The sequence below is a fragment of the Meleagris gallopavo genome, chromosome 24, assembly GCF_000146605.3.
Source record: "Meleagris gallopavo isolate NT-WF06-2002-E0010 breed Aviagen turkey brand Nicholas breeding stock chromosome 24, Turkey_5.1, whole genome shotgun sequence".
In the NCBI taxonomy this organism is placed as follows: domain Eukaryota; kingdom Metazoa; phylum Chordata; class Aves; order Galliformes; family Phasianidae; genus Meleagris; species Meleagris gallopavo.
This window is the reverse complement of record NC_015034.2, coordinates 3,773,487-3,792,283: the sequence shown is the minus strand read 5'-3', so window position 1 is coordinate 3,792,283 and position 18,797 is coordinate 3,773,487.

Sequence of the window (18,797 nt, the reverse complement as noted above, 5' to 3'; positions counted from 1 at the left end):
TAATGTATTAATTCCTATAGAGCTCAGTAGTTACGGAATCTAATTGTAAAACCCCACTGCATTGTGAAAGGCATTTGCAGCGGAGAACAGCAGCACCAGGATCTCATCTGAATCGATTGCAGTGGATGGCAGGAATACAAATGATGCAGAAAGCAGGGAGTCCTGCAGAACACTGGCAGTTCAGGTTAGAGGAATACAGGCTGCTGGATTTCTGTCTGTATATTAGGAGGTTTTGTGCATCATGGAAAAATCATTATTATTTTTATTATTGCACAACTTTTTTTCCCACGTTTTGTTATGAACCTTTCCTACACATTACAGTAACATCACAAAGCCACATTTAAAAGACTGTTTCAGAGGTCCCTTTTGGGCTATCCAGTTTTATGCAGACAGGACACCGAGGAGCACTGAACTGCCTATTACTTTGGAGCAGAAATGGTGTTGCAGTGAGATTGATAGCAGCCATGTGCCATCAGATACAATGCTGGATGCACAGATTTCAGCCTCTGAATGACAAGGCACAGCCAACTTTCAAGTAAGCCTTAGTTGTGGCTCTATTAATTCATTTCTCTCTAATACATGGATGTGTAAATAAGTACACCAGAAAACGAAACCCATATCTGTGAGTGGGAAGGAAGTAGTTTGAATATAAATAAAAGAAAATCGCAATCAAATCTATGGGATCTCACTGAGTTGCAACCACACTGGATCCTGAGCAGCTTGGCATTTGTAACATGGCAGAATGGTTTATTACAGTGCATTCCCACAAGGTGAATTAAAATAAGGATTAAAAAGCCCCTATAAATCAAATTTTATAGCTGCCTAAACCACCTGCAAACTGTTGGTACTTGTTTTCAAAATCCACCATCATTCTGCTGTCAAATTGATTTCGGTTTCATTAGCAGAGCTGGCATTGCCTGTGCTGGCATAATCTAGTGGCTGCATAAATTACTAGGAGTGTAATTGTAAGCAATGTCTTAATTTTGTCAACAGCATTCCAGAGTGTCAACGATACCCTTTGTGTACTATTTTTAATTGTCTCATCTGGATGTTTTTTCAGCAAATTTTATCTCAATGGGAAATAACAGAAAGAAGGATGTGTGCCTGTATTCGATAGCATAGGCAGGGAGATGTACGTGAGACCCGAGAAGATATTTAGGAAGTGACTCTCCAGTATTTGTAAGTAGTTTCTTATCCAAAAAGTAATGTGTTGAATATAAAGAAGTTAAGGAATGTGTTTTGGTAGCCTTTGTAGTTTATAGAATCCTTAAGGTTGGAAAAGACTACTAGGATCATCTAGTCCATTCATCATCCCAACACCACTGTACAACTTAAGCCACGTCTCTCAGTGCCACAAGCACACAGAGCCATTGGGAAGTACTGCAAATCAAAGCCGATAATGTGAGTTTGGCTCCAGGTAGGGAAAGAATGGGAGCACCGCTAAGTGTTCTTTGCACTGCTGCCCAGCCTCGTGGCCAAAGTTAAGCTTTGATTCATAGCCAAAATGGTGTGAGCACTACAGAAAATGGGAACTCTGCATCTTGGAGGAGTTTGTAGCCATTGCACCTCTGGGGAACTGTTTGCTCTGAGCAATATTTTGCAACCTGGCAGAAAGTCTGTGAAGGCTCTGAAAGCCTCCAGCACATTGTCCGTGACCAAAATAAACATCTAGGGTTGTTATGCTTCACTGTCCCTCAAGGTTTCACCGGTGTTAGATGCCTTTAGCATATGGAGAAAGATAACGGGCTTCATGATGTGTGTCTTCAGTTCAGTACATTGCTTCAAAATCACTCTGTATGAACAAGGTGTCTGTGAGTAATTAATGAACACGGGAGAAGATAACAGCCAGCAATCAGGTCCATGTACTATAATTGCTGGGTGGTCCATACTCAGTAAGTTACTCTGTACCACGATTGGAGGGAGGGAATTGGTGGTTATTTTATTTTAACAGCTAAAGACTTCACGTAGCAGATATCTTTTTCTATTTGTCTGAGAGAACCTGCAGGCAGTGCAGTAAGATTGATATCATGATGGGAGGGAACGCATTTGTCCTGTATATGTGGAGAGTTAATGTTGCAGTGTATCTCCGCACAAAGTAAGTCTCAGTAAGAGAGCTGATAGATTCATACCCTTCCTCATTTAAAAGCATTCCGTATTAGCAATATGCTATATATTAATTGCAATGGTTCTGAATTTGTTAAATGTGAAAGTGAGAGCGCTTCTGTTTCAAATTAAAACTCATAGCAGATTTTGCTAATGTGTGTTTTACAAGAAATCATTTATTTTCCTTATAAACCAAAGGTAGAGCTGGAGAATTCTTAAAACTCTCCAAAGCTGTCAGCTGTGCTGGGCTCTTTTCCCTTAAAACTCTTTGGTGACTATGATGACCACTGCAAGAAGAGCTCTTTGCATCAATCAGGGCTGGATTCTAGTTGCCAATCGACACAGAGTCAGTTCAGCTGTCTGCTCGAGTGTGTGATCTAACTCATGGCTGAGGCTGCAGTGTTATCCACATGCTACTAAAGCCAATGCTAATGCCTCATCTACCTTATAGTTTTCTTTCCATATCTTACCACATCTGTAATTTTTGACCAGTGAGTGCCTTCTGATAAACTTTCATTTAATTGGGGCAGTATCATGCACCATTATTTTCATTCTTTTAAATTAATGGTTGATGGAATATAAGATCTGGGAAAAACTCTGCTATGTCTATCTCCAAGAAAAGTTGTCTACAAGAAACCCGACCTTTCTGTTGTTAATAATGATTTCTGTCATTTTTGGTAGCCTGGAAACTGTGTTTTATGCTGGGTGCTTTGGGTAGGGTTCAGTCCTGCTCCTGTTAACAGGTTTTGGAATCAAACCAAATGTATGGAAGGTTAAACCTGTGGAAAAAATGTATTTCTGATGTTGGTTATGTGGTTGGTTATCGCTGCCTTAGTTATCTCACTGCAGAAATGCAGCAAGAGGAAAACAAAAATACTGTGGTGTAGGGAGGGCATGATGCTAACCTCACTGATAGGGGAGAGATTTTCCATAACTGAATATCATAAGGTTAAGTATGTTAATTTCCATGAGGATAGTGGTTATAATTAAAGTTTAATTTGCACCTTTTTTGAAGTAGGTTTGTTGAAATAAAGCTAGAAACAGCATCTGTGCCCTGAACATATATTATTACCAAATGATTAATACCAAATTAATACCAAATATTATAATATATTACATATATTATTCCAAATGATGTCTCATCACTCAGATTTTGAAATGGGCCAAGCTGTACCTGCTTTTTGTTTGTGATTGCTCACTTGAATGAATACTCTTACCAAATTTGATACATACAAGTAATTTTAGACACAAACGCTCACCAACATGCCAGGATTTGCATCTCTGCAAGTGGTTTTCAGCCCTGAGGATTGAAAACACAGACTGGAGGACAAATGAATGGCAGTGTTATTAGCATCCTTGATACATTAGCAGAAATACCAATCATTATTGGTCTTCCTTCCTGTGATTCAGGGTTGATTTGGGGTTTTACTGGTGTGTCGACACTGTAAGACCACAGCTTTTTGAATGCCAAGTGGGAAGAAACAATTAGTTATAAATCTTGACAAGGTGTTGAAGTCAGTTAGATGTTTTATATTGACTTCCTGGAGCCCTACCCTCTATGAACCCATTTTATTCATTAGTCTAAAATTTTTCTAAAGATAAAGTAGCAGTGCCTACTAAACCATTTCTATACTTCATTTATTCCCCTTAACTTCTTCAGTGGCTTAATGGATAATGAACAAGTTTACAAGGTGATAGCATAAGATTCCATCTGTTCAGACAAATTAAAAGAAGCAGAGGACAACTTTTAAAGGATGAATGCTAAAGGTATTGTTATTGCTCTTGCTGAGTTTAATTGCAGAGAATAGGGACCGATAAATATGTCTACAGGACATATTGATTACTAAGTGAATGTACACATCCATTTAAAGTCAAAGTCAAAGATACTTCAACTGGATACAACCTGCCAAGATGAGCATAATGCTGAAAGGGAAATATTTGAGAAAGTGAATGGTTAGTTTTATGCTTTAGGTGCTATCCATAAATACTTCAGAGAACATTCAGTGCATCAATATACTCTTAAATATGTCCTTTGCTTCAAAAAAGTTTGAGGTTGAAAGGCAACTTCAGAGATCATCCCTCCCAAACCTCCCTGCTCAAAGGTCAACCAGAACAGGCTGCTCAGAACTCCATCCACTGAATATCTCCAAGAGTGGAGAGTCCACAATATCTAGGGGCAACCTATTCTAGTTTAGAGTACCCTCAGCTCATATTCCCAAGTTTTGTCTTTGAGGATGCTAGTAAATTCATTGCCAGGAGAAATTACATCTGCTAATTTAATAAATTGGGGAAAAAAAAATCAGAACAAAAACTAAAATTTAATAATGAAATACTTTCAAAATTTCTGCCAAATTTCCTCAGTGAGATGAACAATCAGAACTTGTAATGTGTTTTATAATATCTTTGAATAGAACAACAAGTGTGTATGTTTTAGTTGCAGTAATTTCATCCTTCTCATTAAAGGCATTTAAGGTTGCAAAGGTGTTTTTATATTTTCCTGAAAGGTTACCGATTTATTTTTACCTTTAGGACCAAATGCCTTAAAGACTTACTGGATTGCTTATCCAATTATAGCTGCTTTCCTAATAGTTTTAAGATGTTCATTTTTAATGATTTTTATGCCTCTTGAAAATGCCAGCAATATTGCTCATAAATCATTGTCCTTTCCTTTAGCTCCCCTGGATTAATATCAATTCTCTTTAATTACTTTTCTAGTTGGAGCAACAGCATTTAATCCTACCTGGTTTTTGAAGTGGGCATTTAGTTCACTACAGCTCATTAAATAGCGGTAGTCCAAGTTAATGTCATGATTAGATGTAGAATGAGATACTGGGGGAAGGGGCATTTATATGCTACTAGAGGTACTGCAATTTGCCTTAAGAAGCATTTCTTTTTATGTGCAGTTTTGCTGTATGTTTTTCTTTTGGTATTGTCTACCTAGTGCTATAGTACCATGATTTGTCAGGTGTGCACACAATGGTTACATGTTTTTTATATAACTGCCTACACATTAAAGCAACAGAGAAGTGGTGCTTATATTAGTTACTAGAGTGATCCATAGATGTATGACAGTGAATGCAGTATGTTTTAAATATGGCGTTTTCCATTTAGAGGTCAGCAGTTTTCAGCAAAAAGAATGAGAATTTGTGACAGTTTGCAGATGCGAAATTGAGTCAACTATGCTCAGTGTTACGGATTATTTGTTTTTCGGCCAGCTGTGATATATGGGTGTATACTGGCACGCTGGAGGATAAACACCATCGTTTCATATCCATTTTCCATATTCATTTCCTGCACTAAAATAAATGCAGGAAAGGAAGCAATAGCTGCAGCTGAACTACATTCAGTATGGTAAAACTTCTTTGGGGTCTCATTTATGAGGAGTGGAATCCAAATTGAGCCTGAAGGTGAAAGTGTAGGTGTAAAAAAACTTGTGCTGCCCACTGCCTCTTTAAGAAAACATCTATTTCTTTTGCTAAACATCAATCCAGGGAAAGAGACCCATGTATGTTTCATTTTTCTTAGCTGACATTTTGATGTGATTAAATTCACGGTGCTGCAAAGAAATATTGCTGAGCAAAGCTCACAGCCTGGGAATTAGCACAGAGCTTCCAATGCCAACAAATGCACAGCAGCCTTCTATTTAGTGAAATTAGTAAAAGCACAATTTTACCTTAACCTCCGAATTACTTATTCTCTGCTTGGGGCACTTCTGTTACAAGCTGAGTGTCTTCTTTCTATCAAGCAGCTAAGGTAAATGGACTAAAATAGTAAATCAATTCCTTCAAAACTGAGCAAGATATTTGGGGAGTCTGATGCAGATGTTCAATCAACAACCAATCTGCGCTTTTATTGACTAAGTTCATTTCTCTAGACGTTCATTTCTGGTCTACTGATGAACTCGGAACTTGGGTCTGATGTGATATTTATTGGGATTGCTTTTTAAAGAAAAATCCTTGTTGTGACTCACATCTCTTTGCGTGTCTTGATTCCTCAAGGATCTGTTGCTTCTGGTATTTGCCTAGGCACAGAAATGTTTTCTCAGTTCTTTCAATGTGGAAAAATACTTCTGTGGAAAGAAGAATCCAGATAACACTATGACTGAAGCACTCTTTAAGACCTTGGCTTCATTGTTCTTAATTTTTTTCTGATGCTTGAAATCACCGTAGGCAATTGCCTCTGCAAGGAGAACAACTGCCTCCTACAAATCTTGTAGTTGAGCCCATTTCAGGAAGAAACCACCTTCCAAACAGCCTTGTCAAATTAACTTTAACTACATGTTGGTCTGGCCCTGGCCCCTGCTTCTTTCTAACCATCCCCCTTTATTTTTCCTTTTTTTTTTGTTTTGTTTTTTTGAGAGGTAATCCAAATGCTTTGCTCTTGGTTCTCTTGCTTCTGTCTTCCTTAGGCTAATGTTAGCTGCAAGATTTTCTTCTCTAAGCACTCACTGACTTCCCATAAACTCTTAAAATACTAACATGATTGATTGTGTACATACAGCCTCTTCTTCCATAGCACATGATAGTTGTCCTACTGGGGCAGGATTTGATTTCTTAGAAGATACCCAGAGTGTTTTTGACATAGTTGGCAGCCAGCCTTAATGACATCAATGTATAGTGCGTAGAGTTGGTTATGCTCAGCTTTGTACTAAAAGGCCAAGTGGTTATTTTCAGGGTCACAAAGTAAGAAAATGAACGAGCTGCAAATAGAAGCCAGGAGCTCTGGTTCCCCATCTTGTGCCTGTAAGCACCTTGCTTTCCATTTTCTCTTATAAAGGCAACCTTTGCAAAGGCATTCAGTTGAACAGAGCATGAATGCATGGGAGGATTAAGCAAGACTTGTTGACAGCTGGGAAAGCAAAGAACCAGGGATGTCCGGTGCAGACTTTCTCCAGTCCTTGAAGCCCATTTACCCAGCACTGTGAAGATGTCTCCTGATCTTTGCTCCTGGAAAGCTGGATGTTTGGGAGTGTACAGTTTACCAGCAGTGGAAGTTGTATTTTCAGTTGTCCCCCCTTCCTGCCATTGGAAGAAGTCCAATAGATTTGTCCAAAAGCATGTAGATACACCACTAAGGGCCAAGATTAGTGGGTGTGATGGTGATGGGTTGGAGTTGGACTTGGTTATCTTAGAGGTCTTTTCCACCCTATGTGATTTTAAGTCAGCAAGTCGCTTCCATTCTCAGTACATTGCATAAAATGCAAAGTGTGTTTCATGAGAAACCCCTTACACTATTCTTTATTACATGTAGACAGTTATGAGGTTGGGCAGCAGCTTTGTTGATGAAAGAAAAATGGGTTTTCTTTTGTTCTAACCTTTGAAACAGGCAGAATAAAAATTTTAATTACTTGTTTGCCCATAAATAATCAGAGAAGCTATAGGTTGTGCTTATACACATGCACATGCAAGCAAGATGCATATCTAGTTCTAGAAAATTGCTCGAGCCTCTTGTAGGCAGTAAATTCTCCATGAGTTTACAGCCAATAGTAGATGTGCCCACGCATGCTGACAGACAAATCATATGTCAAGGTGACCAGCAAACAGCAGTAAGGAACTCTTTTCTGTAAAGGCACAGGTGTCAGGCTTTCTCTAGGCAGTTTTTCCTGTGAAGAGATTGACATTGATAATGGACAAATGAAAAATTCTTGACTCAACAGGCTAAAGAGCCAATCACATGTCAGATCCTTCTGTTATCCACGATCTTGCAGCCATCCATTGTTGTCTGATCCCTGCCCCTCTGAGCAATGCACAATATAATATCCTGAGCAGTTTTACCTGAATGGTTTAGAGATTGTTCTTTAGGGGCTAAGGTATTTAGGGGCTCGTTAGCATTTTCTGAGCTGCTGATGGCTAATTTCTGATTACAATTACATTTATGTGGCTAAGCTGTTAAGTGCCTTACATCTCAATAAACACCTCCACGTATAGAAACAAAACTAATTGGCACTTATTAGAAAGATATTTCTTTTTTGCTAGTAAGGATGGCAAAAGGATAAGATGCTCTATAATTCATCAGCTTCTGTGATTGTTAAACACAGACTGTTGTCTGAGGAAAATAAACAGATCTTCTGGTCTGGGGACTTAACAGCTTATTCCTAAGGTCACTTTGTTCCTTAGAGGCTTATCCATTGTTCCTTCTTGCTCTTTGCTTTAACACTATTAGCGCTTACGCTTTCAGTAACATCCTGAGCTCCTCATTTATATTTATGGACCAGTAAACACTGTCTTTGGCATCCAACATGACAGCAAGGTCTTGGCACGCACACTTCTGGTATATTTGTGACACTGAGCTTTGCAGTGAATCCTATAGGTGGCCATTTCCTTATGTATGTGCATTTCTGCCTGCTCTTTCCACTCTACCCTAAATTCCTAACAAGTTACTTGTCGGATGAAGCATGGAAGAATTTGTGTCCCAGAATCACCTGATTTCATCCACATAAAGATTGATAATAGAACATTTGAGGAAGGAGGACTTGTGAATGAAGACAGGTAATTGTTGATAGAAAAGTGAATAGGAGTTAGCTGCCTATCAGTGTAGAATGTATGCACAGTGTTGCTTTACTTTAGGAAGAAAAGAGATTGAGTCATATATCAATTAACCCTAAGCCTGATAAGTGGTTGAGGATTAATTTACTAGATAATACTGGAATCTGGGAAGATACAGAGGATTTGTTGGAAACTATTTAAAGTATAATTAATGTTCCTTTTAAATTCACGGAGAGATAACAGAATTAGTTGTGGGGGAAAAAAAAAACACTCTTTATTAGAAAATGTTCCATTTTCAAAGGAAAATAAATGTTTAAGCATCTGTTCCTGGCTGCTGGGAGGTGATGTGGTTTCACTCAAGACAAAGGCGCTTTCTGGAGTGACAGGGCAGAGGATCAGATCAGGTCCTGGAATTAAATGGTGAGTGGCTGAGCAAGCTGCTCGTTAAGATCCTGATAATGCTAATGGGAGCTTCCTTGCATGGCATGGGGCTTCTACACCTGCATTTAGAGCAGGATTTGCCTCATGCCCTGTCTGGGATGTACTGAATTGCTTTTGCTGAGGTCCTGAGCTCCTTCAGCTTCCGCTGCCTTTTCTTCCAGAGGAGGGAGAGACATTTCCAACAGTTCTCTCTGTTTACCCTTTGGGGCAAAGTGCATTTCTAAAAAAAATGTAAATATTTCGATTGCTAATTTATACCCTTGGCATTCAGGGCAACTTCTTCAAGTGACTGACATGCTGCATGATTAGTTGCTCATAGCCTCATTAATTAGCTGAAATGTCATTTACGTCGCATCGCCTCATTGCGTGTTTTGCTCTGTGTGCAATCACTGGAAAGGAAAGCCAGCAGGCACAGCCAGCATGGCTCTTTAGCTGAGGGACAGTCACTTTTTTTTTTTCTCAGATAATCATCTCTGTCCCCTAAAAAAAATAGAAATAACGTGACATTATATGCCACTTTTACCTCCATTATAACCTCATAGGGACTGCAGCAGGCACCATGATTCCCAAGGTGGCATTGGCAGAGTCCCCACATCGAAGGAAGTGACATGAAGGGGGTCACAGGGATGACACTGTGTCACTGTGACACTGTGCAGGAGGGACTGAAAGGGATATCCGTGGCTTTGGGTTCTCCTTGTGTAATAGCTGGGCTGTTGCTGTGCTCGCTGTCTTAGGGGCAGAGTGAAAGCAGGAGGAGATGGAAATAGTCACACGCAGTGATTTCTGTCTTCCTGCCATAAGCAGCTGCATCTCTTGTGCCACGAGGAAGAAGTCTGCACACTGCTTGTTTGTGCTTATTGCAGAACAGCCCCAGCAGAAAACACAAAGGGATGGATAGCTCACCTCCACACGCGCCCCTCATTTGAAGATCTCCAAACCCTTTGAAACCATCTCCCAAGATGTAACTCCACGGAGTTTAGAGGCGTTTTCTATTTCTGCTGTGCTTAATGCGTTTCAGAAAGTTTCCAAAAGAAACACTTTATTCTCTGGATCTATAATAGAAGTAACACACGCCCCTCCACTGAGCTTTTGATTTAGTGCCTTATTATCTGGCACATCCAGCACCCACCTTCTATAGAGTCCCTCTGACTTATTTAAATGGAATAGAAAGTACATTTATGACCAAGAGTCAGATTTCTAAAAGGAATTAAGCACCTAAGCTCCTTTCAAATCTTGCCTGTGTGTTACAGGAGACAACATGTTGGGATGTATTGTCCTCTCCGTTATGCCTGGGATATTTTTGCTTTATTAGTGATGCTGTGCCTCAACTCTTTTTGTATCAGCACCGAATTTAATGCATTTCCGGACACGAGGTGCCCAAGCCAGCTGCTCTTAACAAGCCTATAGGAGAACCCATCAAACTCTTTGCCATCCCCTTAGCTCTGCAGGCAAATGGTTCTGTTCAGCTGGAGAAGCTAAATTATGAGAGATGTTCTTTTGTATCGGAAGGAGCGAGGCAGTATTTTTACCCAGTGGTGGGATGTAAAAGCGCCTCTTCTTTCCGATTCCCATATAAATAGGTTTCCCATTACTTGATACAATGCACTTGAATGACTGGAAATGTCACAGTGATTAGGGTAAGGCAGTTTGGAAGTGCTGGAGTGCCCACGAAACCCAGCCTGGCAAGAAGTTTCAAATTATCTTAAGCTGCTGAAATGCAGATTTTTCTATCCCACAAATGTGATGATAATTTCTCTTTGTGGTGCAGATTATGGAGGGAAATGACCCAGCTGTGCTTCCTCTGCTACTGTTATGTATTTGCCACAGCTTCTGAGAGAAGCAAATCCACGTGATTTATTTTGGGTATGAACAATCTGTCTTGCAATAGCTGTAGCTCGGTATTCACTTGCCTTTAGCCAATATTCTGAGATCATAATATTGATGATAATTTCATTTTGCCATGAAAGATGATGTTTTTTGATGCAGTCCACAGCCCCGGCAGTCCAAACAAATGTTACTCGGAGCTCCACAAGATTTTTCTTCCATTAGGAACAGGTTAGGCATGGCTTGCCTCATTTGCAACTCCGGGCCAAGTTGCATAATTAAATACTCCAGCACCTGAATGCAGAATGCCTTGCCCTGTTGGATGCTTTAGGAAATGTGTTAGACATCAGGCATCTTTGGAGTGAGTGGAATAAAAACATGACCCCCTTACATACAGAACCATAGAATGGCTTGGGTTGAAAGCAGCCTCAAAGATCATCTCGTTCCTACCCCAATATATATAGGTCCATGCTTCCATACAAGCTCTACTGAAACAAGTGAAAACCAAATTCTTATTCAATCTGAGACAGGTGTTCTGAGATAGCAGCTCCTTGGCTCGTCTGATGCTTCCTCCCCCCGTGTCCTTTTCAAACGAGGTTTCACCAAGAAGGTTTTCTCTCCTGATTTATGATGACTTGCCCTTTATCAGAGTGCTTGTTTCAGGTGAAGCCTTTGTAACAGTACAGCTGATGGAGGAGTTTGGGCATGAAGAAGTTATCAATATTAAGAATCCTTTCATGACAGCAGAGCCTTTGTTAGAGAAAAGGTGTTCATTATTTTCTAAAATCGGTCAGGCCCTGCTCTCCTCCATTCTGTTCTGTTGCCAGGCTGCCTTTATTCAGATATATATATACATATATTTTTCTTACTCATTAGTGTCTATGATGAACAATAGTAGAATAGATATGAAAAATAGATTGGTCCTGGAAAGTAAAAAGGAAAAAAAAGACAGTTGACATTCAATTAAAGTCACTTACCACAGTAAAATATCTCCCATTCAACTCCAGCTCTGCCTTTTGAGTTATTCCTACCCCAGCAGTGAGTGAAAGGCTGCCCGAGGGTAGAGCTGGGGCAGGGAGAGATCACGGAATGGATCATTACTGCTTAAACAAGCATAAAACAGCCATGTATTTTCCCCCAGTTCTGCTGTGGGAAAATAAAAACTGTCTGTTTCTCCTTATTTACTGTAGTGGGTTAGTGATAATCGCCGTTTATGAAGTCACTCATAAGAAAGTAATAGCCTGAATAGTGCTTTGGGATTAAAGCACGTTTTTAAGTGATGCCATAAGGAATCATTTATGTAATGCAACACTGAGCCGTAGCCCTGAGATGGGTTTACATCCCATGATTGACCAAACATTGCTTGTTTTATTGCCCAGGATGATATGTAGCATTCTCGTATTTTTCCTTCTGTGTAGAAGTAGCTTTTGTGGCTGGCAGTGTTTAGCACTGGTGAAAAGCAAAGGAGAGAGTGTGGCTGGTGCTTCCCATTGACTTCACCTGGGTTATAAAACACTTTCAGCTCAATGGCGGGCTCCATCCATGCCATGGCGATGTGCTCCCATACGGCAAAAGACCTGTGAAGTGACAAAGGTGAAGTGCTGGATAGGGGAGTAACCAGAGAATACCCAAGTTGCTGTTTTTAATGAATGCACAGGACAAAATACAATGGTGTTATGACTCCATCAGAAACACAATGATTGTTTATTTGCATTCTGGGAATGCGTGGAACCAGGTTGCATTGCTTGGAGCTCTCTTGAATAAATGCAGTACAAGATAAATTTTCAAAAAGTATATCCTTAGTTCATATGATTGTGACTACAAAAATGTCAGCATATGTAATGGGCTTTTCTTGAGGAACTTTCTCAAAACGTGTACAGAGTTTTCTGCGCTAAGTCTTGTTGAACATCTTGAAACCTTTTTGTAGAAAGAAGGTTTGGACCAGATTTTGAAATATTTCACAAACTTGTCAGCTTTAACAGCAGGCAGACACAAACACTCCTCCTTTTCCCCTTAAACAGTCTTCCATCCTGTTTCTCCATCAGGCACCATCATGCTTCTGTTTTCATGTGAAGCAGCACCTTCAAATTTTAGCAGCTGAGGCTGGAGAGTTGCAACTCTGGCACTGCAAAGCAGTGTCCTAAATGCTTGATGTCTCTTCCCAGTGTCTTGTTATCAAAGCCACAACATCTAGGAGCGTGCAAGTGTCCCCCATTACTAAAACATTGCTACTAGGCAGGTTATGCTAACGTCTGAGCCAAGACTTTTCTTTTTTAAACACTGTTTACCCTTGCAGATCTGAAACAGTTTCCCTTATGGCCTTCTGAGTACTTGGCAAAAGCCATTAATTTGGAGCAAGGATGGCAATTGTGCTCATAAGAGAGCCAAAAAGACTGTTCTGCTGCTTTGGTTTATTGGATGACTGAGCTAATTCATTACTTGTATAAGAATCTTACTTTTTACTGCTGGATGGTCACCCATTCAGGATTGTAAATCTACTTAATTTGAAAACGAGGTTTTTTGAGAGGGTGTTTCTGTTTTGGTTTAAATACAAGAGATAATTAGCTAGCAAAAACTTTTTTGCTTTGGGCTGTACTTTTTGGCAGTTCTGATGTTAAGCTATAGGCAGTATATTAGGCCAAGAATACGGTGATTAAAAATGAATTCCTTACTGCTTGGAGGGTATCAGCGGCTTAGCTTGTGTTTGTTAGGAGAGGGCATCTGTCTCTCTGCCTTATTAGATGAGGAAAAAGCAAATACAAACACAAGAAAGAGCCAATCCAGCCCCCCACATTGCTTTCCCTTTGCCAAAAGCCACTGTACTGGCTGTTCTTGTGGGCTGCTGCAGCTGTGAATACATCTGCTGTGACTGTGCCTCTCACCACGGGGGTTGTCCCCGTAGGTTTTCTCTATAATGGCACTGTCTCAACACAAATATTGACAAGTGCCATCTTACTGTGTTGTATTTCATCCACATGAGGCACCCCAAAGGAATGGCATACACAGAGGTGCCGATCAGTAGATGTACCCTACATGTGTGTGGATAATTACCAGCAGAGATCAGTTGGTGTAATGTAAAAAGGAGAGTCCTATCAACCTGAACTGTGCGCTGCAGATAAATGGACACCATCTATTCTTCATCTGTAGTCAGCACGAGATTTACACTGTTAAGATAAAGGATTTTTATTTTTATTTTTATTTTTTGCTTTCCATCACTTTTATGCAGGATCCTTACTCTGAAATATGCTGGAAGCCACAACACATCGCTAAAGTGCTCATGTGCAGAGGAATGTCCATAGTGCCAGCGTGCAAAAGGTGCTGCCAAGGCGCAGGGCTAAGATGAGGAGAAGTCGATTTGCAGTGTGGTTCCAAGAAAAACAAGAAAGCATATGGGAAGGAGAAGCATTCAGAAGGGCACTTCTGAGGCTGAAGACCTGGATGAAGACAAAAAAATCTTTGTTCAGTTCCTGATGTTGGCATGAGCTGGCTGTGTGAACATGGGCAGCTTGATAATTTTGTGCCTTGAATAAATGCTGGGATTTTTTCTACCTAGTGTCTGTCACTAGATCCTAGGGCAATGAAAATAGACTTCAGTGAGTAAAGCAGCCACCACTACTCTGCTATAGACACCCTAATGTATGCTGATAGTAAACAAACAAGATGATACTTGAGCAATATTGGCTAAAATTCCTTAAACAGGTCTTGATGATTGATTACTGGGGAGAACAGGACATGGACATTGGCGTTGCTGTGCCCACTTCTGCACACATGCACATAAATAGCTCAGGCTGATATTAATGGAAACAGTATCTGAATCAACCTGCATTAAAACTTAGCTCCTAGAATACATTTCAAAGAACATTAATGGCCCTCTCTGCATTTTACTAACACCTTGGTGAAATCTGAAATGATTGCTTTGAAACGGAAATAATCCATCTGCTTTTAATAAGAATGCTGATGGAGATGCAGCAATATGGGATTGGTCAAAGCCTGAAGAAAAGTTTCTAGCTTAATTTTCAATGGAAATGTATTTTTTACATGGTCAAGTGCCTGGGTGTCTGTATTGCATTCCACTGACATTAACTGGGAAAAGGAGATGGGGAAAGAAGAGAGGAGAGTTCGTGGGGCTGAAATTCACTCATGTGATTCTTAGCACTTTACAGCTATTGGTGCCTGGCAGCTTGAGGCGGATATTGGGTCTTCTAGAATCCTCACTAACAGATATATCCTCATTAAAGTGTCAGTATTGGTCCAGTGCTGTTTTCTTAGATCCCATCTTTGCCTCAGTGAATCACAAAGATATACAGTCCAGATTATTTTCAGCATTTTGTTGCTAGAAAACACTTTTTTCGGACTCCTATATATGAAAATTAACTTAAAGAAATTTTTCTAAGAGAACAAGTGTGGGACGGCTATAGTTTCCTCTGCTCAGTTTTGATTAAAGCCTCTTCATGTTTATTTTTGATAGAATCACAAGGCGTTTACTTGACGCTAAATATAAGTACAATGACTCAAAGAGAATGTTGAGGTCCAGATTTTGAATAATGAATCAGTGAGACACTCCAAGCGCTATTAAATCCCACTTCATATTTTCAAAGCTGCCAACAAATGTAAACAACAAAAATTAAGATAACATGTTGTTTTGGTCGGTATTTTTAGTATGGCATATGCTGCTGATTCTCACAGAGCACCTCATAGTTGATTGTGCAATGTGCAAATGCTTTAAAGCTACGCTCCATAATGATTCATATATATACGACTATTTTTTTTTTTTTTTGTGACTTGGACTTTTGCTGTGTTTCTGAAAAAGAAGTGCTTTGTTAAATCGAACGTTGCACCTTGTTTGCTCATTCCTGCATGTTTTCACTGCTCTTGTTGTGTGAAGAGGTTTTTTAAGGCACTTAGGCTTCTGAAGAAAAAATGAGTCATTTGTTGTTGTATGCTTAAACTGTTGTTTTTATGCTCCCAAGTATTTTTGAAAGTCTTAGGGATGCCTGTTTACTATTTAAGTAGATACGTACCATCAGATACCTTGGGTGTAGGGATTGCTGCTTACTGTGGAATAAATGTTAGGTAAGACCTTTCAGATCATTGTTAGAACTCGTTCTCCTATATCAAAGTTTCAAGTCAAATTTCCAAGTATTTTATTTTTCTCACTGGGGATATCATCTTGTTTGCTTAGTCCATCTTCAGATGCATTTCAAAAGGTCACCTCATGTTGTTAATATTTAAAACTCACATAATGTGAAGGAGCAACAGTGCAAGCACCCAGATTCAGGTACAAATAACTCTTCCTCCTTTTGAGGAGAAAAGATCTGTTTTTGATGGTGCATGAATTGCAACTATGAAAGCTTTGAAATGTTTATCATTTCTGTCTGTGATTACACAGCAACAAAAATACAGATGCAGTTAACCACAAGTGATAAACGGAGAGAAAATCAGTCACTTTTCCAAAGCCTGCCTGAGTCCTTAACAAAATTTACAAGAATGTGTAATTTTAACTCATGTCATTTAAAAATTGACACACTTTAAAAGTAGAAGTGCATATAATTTTGATGAAATAAATTGCATGCAACTTTTTTGTTAGAGGTCATCCTAGTCATTATGCTACTTATTTGAGGTGTACTTTTTTCCATAATTTTTCCATCACAAGGAAAAAATCCTTTATGAAGCTTCTGGGGAGTACTGGCACGAGGCTGATGTTTTGCAGATGGAAGGCTGCAAGGCATCATCGAAGTAACAAAAATTATTGCTCTACAGGCCTGAATTTCATATTTATTGCATATCTGCAGATATTTACAGATTCTGATTCTTGTTTCTTGCTAAGGTGTTTTCCTAGAGCCCTGATAGGCATAAAGTGCCTTTATATCCCATTAGTTCCAGTGGATTTCTTTGGTTTGATAGAGTCAGGTTCCTGCTCTTCCAATACTGAGAACAAGAAATTTCGTGTCAAATCTCACATGAGAACAGTGGAAATTCCTATTCTTTCTCTTGTATATGAGAACTTGTATTGACTCAAGGTTTGAAGTCAGAAGTTTTAATCAACTAGAGTGCATTTTCGAGTCTGATAAATCTTAGCAGACCATTTAATCTATATAGCTTAGAGCATGTGCCAGAGAACACAGCCAGCTGCAAAATATACGACTTTCGGTAAAGTTTCAGAATTCCTGCACGTTTGTTTGGGATAAGCCTCTTTCTAAGAGGTCGTATTGCTGCTTCATGGAAGTGGTTTAAGCTGACTATGACCTTAAACTGCAATTTAATTTTTCTTCCCAATTTAGATGACACAAGGGTGCTACTATAAATGAGATATGGGCCTTTCGACTGGTGCTGCTATTTTTGTTAGGTGTGCATGCATGTGCAGATATACTTGTGCTCCATTATACCCCATTTCTAACTTCTTCAAGTTCCCCTTCTAGCCATTTTTGTGACCTTCTGAAGCGCTGAACTGAATCTCACTTATGGGCAGAAGCTAAAGGCCAGTGATGTCACTTTGTAATTCGCTTCAGTAATCTTTGGGCTGAGTTTAATAACAGAGTTCATTTGTACCTGCAGTCCTGACTTTTTTTGGCAATCTACTTGTTCCTGCTGCTGCTTACATGCAAGAACAGATTGACCACCCCCAGGTACCTTGGAAGTGATGCTGGTGGAGCTGGCTGGGTTATTCTATATTTACAGAGCTTGGAGCTGTGGATGCGAGCACAAATTGGCACCCAGTGCCTGTGACAATAGCCCTGCCATGGAAGACTTGTAGCAGGAGTCAACCAGCTTGGGCTGCTCACCATCTCCATGTATGCAGTCTCCATGACAGATTTCTTGCTAGTACTTAAGGGAGATGATACTTCTAGAAGCAAAGGTTTGTCTGGCTGAAGTGCTTTCTGCTACAGAGAGATTATGCAGTTCTATGATTCTATTAAAGACACTGAGTTACCAATGTTGTGTATCCTGAGGGGCATTGGAATAGCCCTTGCTCAACATCCACATGAAGAGCAACACTGAGAGCCACACTCTCAACTTGAAAATAAGGTGGGGATCTATTGTCTTCATTTCTGTTGACTTCAAAGTTTAAGATTCCGTAAACCTCAAGTTCTTTCCCCCTAGCTCCTGAGTTTTCTATAAAAAAAAGATAACCTTTGCAAGCCACTGTAATTGTCATTCGCTCTTTCCATTGGCACCGTGAAGACAAGTATTGCTTGTACCCTGGAGGCACCCAGCAGTGCTAAATTCTATCCAACTGTGACTGTTGCTTTATTACCACGAGGACGCAGGACTGAGCAGACAGTGCAGACGGAGATATTTCAAACCCCTCTCATACCTTCAGTTTGGGAAATTACATTTTGCCATGTAGTTTTTAATCTGTCGGTATAGACCATACAAAATGACAAGAGAGCATGATTTAATTTTATGATAGCACTGCATTAGATGTCCATTTTATGTTCCTGTAAAAGAGGGATTTGAAGTAGTGTTGTGCTTTGCTCTTCCTTCTACATTTGAGATTCCTGTTTCTTGAGGTCTGGCAATAAAATCCTAAGAATATTTTCATGTCTTTACTGTTGTCTCTTGGTGCCTGGTTATCCATCCAGAGTCCTATTTGGAAAACAGATATTGTGTATGTGCTGGGTGTTGTAATTTTATTAGGACTTGGCAAAATGTTTTATGATGGAGATTGAGCCCGATCCCTTATTCCACAGGTAGGAAAAAAACAATTCCAGAGGGTGTAAGCCCTAAAACAGTGGCCAGAACACAAGCACCCATTTGGCTATCTGAGCATGACTTTGCTTGGAGTGCAGATGTGCTGAATAGATGTATGCCGTCTTCAGAGAGCAGAAATAACAGCAGCCAACTGCTGAATCATCAGTGAGCAATAACCTCACATGATGGGGAAAGGATGGAGTGGTGGCCACTCTGGGTTGTTCATGAGGTTACACCTCTTGCACAAGTGGG